This window comes from Piliocolobus tephrosceles, chromosome 10 (genome assembly GCF_002776525.5).
Source record: "Piliocolobus tephrosceles isolate RC106 chromosome 10, ASM277652v3, whole genome shotgun sequence".
NCBI lineage: Eukaryota > Metazoa > Chordata > Mammalia > Primates > Cercopithecidae > Piliocolobus > Piliocolobus tephrosceles.
Window position 1 is genome coordinate 65,458,773 of NC_045443.1, and position 6,710 is coordinate 65,465,482.

The following is a 6,710-nucleotide window of genomic DNA, read 5'->3' on the forward strand; positions in this document are numbered from 1 at the left end:
CTATGCACCTCAGGTCATCACCCTGATGTTCCTAAGATGTAAGACCTCACAAAATCTACACTGGAGCCTAAGTAACAGTGCACCATGCCAAAGAAAACACAGTTAAACTAAACATAATCAAGGAATTCTGACTTACTGACTTCTTTTGCAACTTGCTTCCTCTCTCGGTGTTTCTAGAAATGGAAAATTTTTCAGACCCAGAAAAACTAAACAGAACTTGCCAGAATGATGAAGCTAATGACAATGATTCATTGATTTATTCAACAAAAATCACAATAATAATAATAGGCATTTACAGAGCATTGTCTCTCTTCTAAGCATTTTATATGCATTTTATTTAATCTTTACCAACAGTCTTATAAATGAGACTTGGAGACTATAAATAACATTGCTAAAGTTTCACAGCTAAAGAGATCTAAGTCTAACTGAAACCCAAACAAGTACAGCACGTGCTCACTAGTTACTCATGAGTATAGTTTTACACTAACCTATTACACATCCTTGGGGGTGGCTGTAACCAAGATGTCAATGATTCTCTGATGTAACTTTACATCGCCATGGGGCAGTATGGCAGGCTTTTTCCCATGGTGCATTTTGCCAGCCACCAGTTGAAGGTGACCTCTGAAGATCTTATCTTAATTGGAAATGAACTAGACCTTGCATGTGGAGAGAGAATTCTACTGGAGAAGGTCCTACTGGTTGGGGCAGACAACTTCACGCTGTTGGGCAAGCCACTCCACAGAAAGGATCTTGTTTGAGTAGAAGCCACAGTCATTGAAAAGACAGAAATATGGTCAAGAGTCATTATGAGATTTAGGAGAAGGAAAAGCTTCAAGAAGAAATAATTCATTGTGACCCCTCAGACCGTCCTCCAGATAAACAGCATTGAGATTGCTCAGTGTTTGTTGTAATCACCGAGTTAATATTTGCGGACATAAAAAAAAAAAAAAACTATTGCTTTCCAAGGAAAAAAAGAAGCTTGGGTATGACCACCCCCAAGGATGTGTAATAGGCTACTATAAAATTGTGCTAATGAGCAACTAGTGAGCATGTGCTTCACTTAACAATCTCTTGTTCAGGATTCAGTTAGACTCAGATTTCTTTAGCTGCAAAACTTTAGGAATGTTATTTGTAGTTTCCAAGCCTCATTGATGAGATTGTTGTGAAGATTAAATAGAATGCATATAAAATGCAGCTCAGATGGTGATGGCACTTTCACCTTTGATCCTTCATCACCATCTGCCCAAAAGAAGCCCTGTCATGGAGCAGCCAGATTCTCATTTTAGGTAAACAGAAAAGGATAAGACACTTCTGGCCTTGTATTTTCTCCCAGAGCACTCAGATGCTGATTACGTTACAGAAAAATCAAGATTTCTCAACCCTCTCCAATTCTTTCAATCAATTATCCATTTAGTGTAACTGTGTGATAATGTCTAACACATAAAATTATCATGAAAAATGTGAAAGCTAATAAACTAAAAAAAAAAAAAAGTATTCTTTCTAGTAGCAAGGATTTTGTATGGGGAAGCCTGGCTTTGTGGGAAATGATTTGATAAACTTATGCTGGAAACTGAGCCCCAGGGAAAGAATTCCATTCCAGTCAAATCTTCAAAGGAAGAGAGGAAGCTACTCTGGATAATAAGAGTGAAGAATCGGAAGTTCCTGGAAGGAAATTCTGGAAAGGAAAAGAAATTGGTACTGTGTAGAGGAAAGAGAAAAATCTCCCCTCTCCATGATGGCGCAGCTGAGGTAGACCTTTGGAAAAAGAAAATCTCTGGAATGCTGATAATCATTCTTCCCTGAAAAACCCTCTGACACCTTCAGAAAGTATTCTGAATTGCTGAGTATTAATGCTTTTGTGTGAGTATGTTATTTTGAGGAGTTAAGCTCTATGTCTTGATAAGAATGTATCAAAAATAGACCTCACACATCAACCCAGGAGTCAGAGGTCACAAAGGAGACTGACAAATGGGTCATGGTGAGAACTACGACCACCTGTGTCCACAGAGCTTAACTAGCAGAACTGAAGCTGAATGCCACCTTGGTCAAGGTGACTTAAATAAACCAGTAAATAATTTCACTGCTTGCTTCAGAAAAGTATTGAAAATCAATTTATCTGAACAAATAGTGTGCTTAACTGGACAAACAACCTCCTTCTCAGGACAACAGATTGCTCCGCTGAGTAAACAATTATCAAAAAATTACTTATCCGACAAGAATTTCTTGACATATAAGAATGCCTTACATTTCCACTAGACCTAAATCAACATACCACAGATTCCGCAATCTCAGTCTCCCTTTACTGAAAGACTCTTCTCAAACCACTTGATCCCATAGCCCCAAGCCCTATAAATATCCTTCTGACCTCCTCTGAACCGCTAGGTTCTGAGACCTAGAAAGACTTTGTCAAGGTTTCTCTCCCTTAGTGCAGTAGGCTTAATACACAGCTTTGATTGATCAACGGGTGCTTTTTTTTTTTTTTTTTTTTTAGGCAAGTCAACAGGGCCTAGTGCTGAGCCTGGCACAGACCACATACTATGATATTAACAATATAGTAATAACAAATAAAGGGCCTAGCAGAGCCTAGCATAATACCAACTACTCAATAAATGAGGCAGCATAAAGCTACTTGCATAACCGTGGCAAGAAAGATGGTAATAACAATAAAATATCAGGTGACAAATAACAGGCCACAAGATATCCTGAGCTCAACTTGAACTTTTCCATCCGAGATGTGATATCAATGTCTCTTCAAGGAGACCTTGTTTTCTTTAGCAAAGAAATCCAAATCTAAGCATGAAAGTACACAACGAATTGTTTTTACCTTAATAGGACAGAACAGAGTGATCTCAGATAAGTGATTCTTGTACTGAAAGCACAATAAGTACCTACCTTTTTTTTAAAGTCAATTCCATATTGATATTTCCAGTATAACAAGGTTTCTTTTCTCCTTTCTCACAGACGAGTTTATAATCCATTTTTTTTCTAGTTTTGAAGGCCACAATCACTTATTGTCATTTCAAACAAAAATGAAAATCACAGTATTATCCTTCCTGGAATTGGCTGCCAAGTCAGCTTCCATTCAGACAGTTCATCTTGTTGGCATCAGTCACAATCTTCCTCCCAAAGAACATGAAAGAATGCACAAGTGTAAGTCTTCTAGTGTTCTAGCATCCCAAAAAGAGTCCCATACAATTAGTAAACAACAGCAATGCAAGGAATCAAAAATAATAATAAGTCCTTGGTGTTTGATCTAAATTTTTTGACTAGTTTTTCATTTGCATAGTATTAATGCCATGAGTTTTGCCTAGGATTTTTTTTGCATATGTGCATCCAATTGTTCCAGCAACATTTGTTGAGCAATCTATGCTGTCTCCATTGAGTTACCTTTACTCTGTCAAAACTCAGTGGGCTATATTTGTGTGAGTCTATTTCTGGGCTCTCTGTTCAGTTCTACTGATTTATATGTCTATTCTTTCACCAATACCATTTTTTATTAATTACTGTGCCTTATAGTAGGTTTTCAAGTTAAATAGTATGAGTCCTCCAAATTTGTTCTTCTTCAGTATAGGGTTAACTATTCTGTTTTTTCCCTTTCCACATAAATTTCAAAATTTGTTGGTATCTACAAAATACTTGCTGGGATTTTGTTGAATCTATAGATTAAGCTAATAAGAAATAACATCTTAATGATATGGAATCTTCCGATCCATGAACATGGAATATTTCTCCATTTACCTAGATCTTCTTTGATGTTTTTCATCAGTGCATTGTAATTTACCGCATAGAGGTCATGTACATATTTTGTTAGATTTATACCTATTCCATGTTTTGAGTGCTATTGTAAATGATGTTTTTAACTTCAAATTTTAATTGTTCACTGCTGGTATATTGCAAAGCAATTAACTTTTGTGTATTCACCTTGCATCCTGTCACCTTGCAACATCACCTATTAGTTCCAAGAACTTTTTGTCAATTCCTTGAGATTTCCTGTATAGACAATTATGTCACTGTGAACAGTTTAATTTTTTCTTTTCCGATCCGTTTACCTTCTGTTTTCTTCTATGAATATGTTAGGTTAAATGGAAAAGAATTAAGGTTGAAGATGAAATTAAGTTTGGTAATCACCTGACCTCCAGATGAGGAGATTATCCTGGATTATCTAGGTAAACCAATATGAAAGCAAAGGTTCTTATAAATGGGTAATATAGGCAGAGAGAGCGAACCAGAGAGATGGCAGCATGAGAAGGACTCAGCTGACAAGGAGGAAGCAGACTGTGAGCCAAGTAATGCAGGCAGCCTCTAGAAATTAAAAAAGACAAGGAAACAGATTCTCTTCTTAGAGCCTCCAGAAGGAACACAGAGTTTCCCTACACCTTAATTTTAGTCACTGAGACTGATTTTGCACTTATGACATCCAGAACTGGAAAATAACAAATTTGTGTTGTTTAAGCCACCAAGTTTGTGAATTTGTTACAACAGCAATGGGAAACTAATATACATATCTTCTGAAAATAAGCTTGTCGTAATGTTTTGTTCTTCCACAGGTAAAGTGGGTTTTTTCTTCCTTTGACTCTTTCAAGATTTTCTCTTTGTTTTTCTGCCATTTGAATATAATATTCTGTCTTAGACCATTTTGTGCTGCTATTCCAGAATACCTGAGACTGAGTAATCTATAATGAGTAGGCATTAATTTGTCTCACAGTTCTGGAGGCTGGGAAATCTAAGGCCAAGGGGGTGCACCTGGTGAAGACCTTCTTGCTGCATTACAACACGGCAAAAGGCATCACATGGATGAGAGAGAGTAATAGAGCTTGAGAGAAAGGTTCAGAGGAGGAGGAGGAGGAGGAGGAGGAGAAGGAAGCTGAATTTATTCTAAAAGGAAACCCACTCAGGATAAGTAACCCATTCTCAATAATGACATTAATCCATTCATGAGGGCACAGCCTAATGCCCTCACGACCTAATCACCTCCTGAAGATCCCATGTCTCAACACTGTTGTGTTGGGGATTAGTTTACAACACCTGAACTTCTTACAAACCATAGCATATTCTTAGGGGTAATTTTACTGCAATTTGTTCTGCTCAGTATTCTTTGAGGATCTATTGTTATGCTACATATTTTGAAATTACCAAAAAGAAAAAATTTAAAAACATATTGCCCCCTCCCCAGTTCTTAGATATTCTTTTTTGTGTGTTTTGTTCTATTCTGTTTGTTTGCTTGTTCTTCATTTTTTCTCTCTGCATTTTGGTTTGGGAAGTTTCTATTTACCTATCTTCAAGCTCACCGATTCTCTTCAAACTCACTGAATCTCTTCAAGCTCACCGATATGTTATGTTTACTGTTGAGCCTATCAAAGACAATCTTCATTTCTGTTACAGTGTATTTTATTTATAGTATTTCCATTTGATTCTTTTCTTAGACTTTCCATCTCTCTACTGACATTACCCATCTGTTCTTGCATGTTGTCTACCTTTTTCCCTTAACATATTAATTTTAGCTATTTTAAATTTCTTACCTGGTAATCTCAAACTCTATGTCATATCCAAATCTGGTTTTGACGTTTGCTTTATCACTTCCGGCTGTTTTCTCTCACCTTTCCGTGTGCCAGAGGCTTCAAGTTCTCTGGCATTCTTGCCTTTGTCTCCCATCTTTACTTTGTGCTTCCATAACTGCTCCTCGTTAGAGAGAGTCTGTGCCTTGCAGCTCTTTCACCTGTGATCCACTGTTATTACTGCAGCCCTATGGTATGTAGTAAAGTATGGGGAAAGGGACGTGTTTTATAATCTTTAAATCTCAGCATTTTAGTGGGCCTGTGTTTCAGGACTGTGATCTTCACAAGTGTTTCATCTTGTATAGCTTTAGGTGAAAAAGGACTACTAGAAGGGACTCAAGTTAGAGGAACATCCTTCTCCCACAGCCCTCTCATAGGAGTCTGGTAAAGCCTTTCCACATGGAGAGCAGACCTTTGTTTCTGGACATACTTCACAAGGATTACTCATCCCCTCCCCCTGCCAGAGCCACAGGGATATCTTTCTCAGAACTTCACCATGAGAACTTGGTGGGATTCCTGTGGGTACCCTCATGAAAACATGGAGGACCCTTCACAGTTCAACCCCCAGGTGTATCTCACTCCCATGCTAGTCCACACTCAGCCTCCAGCAACACATCAAAATTACCATTTAAGTGTTTTAACAAGTTAATTACTTCAGTGGATTCAGGTCCAAGTAAGCAGGTCTTGGCTGTGAATTTCTGGATTTGCCTACTCTCCAGATTTTATTGTGGCAGTTTGTCCTACAAATTCCTTTCTATAATGGAACTAAAAAAAAAAAAAAAAATCACTGATTTTGTTTGTCCAGCTTTTCCTTGTTTTGAAGGCTGGAGTAACAACTTCCAGGCTCTGTATATGTTGGAGCTAAAACTGGAAGTGTCTCATGATGGGTTTTTTTTTTTTTTCTTTTTTTTCTGAGATGGAGTCTCACTCTGTCACCCAGGCTGGAATGCAGTGGCACAATCTCAGCTCATCGCAATCTCTGCCTCACAGGTTCAAGCGATTCTCCTGCCTCAGCCTCCTGAGTAGCTGGAACTACAGGCACGTGCCACCATGTCCAGCTAATTTTTGTATTTTTAGTAGAGACCAGGTTTCACCTGTTGGCCAGAATGGTCTTGATCTCTCCACCTCTGGTGATTCACCTGCCGCGGCCTCCCA

The 6,710-nt window shown here is 38.1% G+C and overlaps 1 pseudogene; it reads left to right on the forward strand.

The window, feature by feature from the left end:
* Positions 1–557: 557 nt before the first annotated feature.
* Positions 558–911, forward strand: LOC111528612 (annotated as a pseudogene).
* Positions 912–6,710: the final 5,799 nt, after the last annotated feature.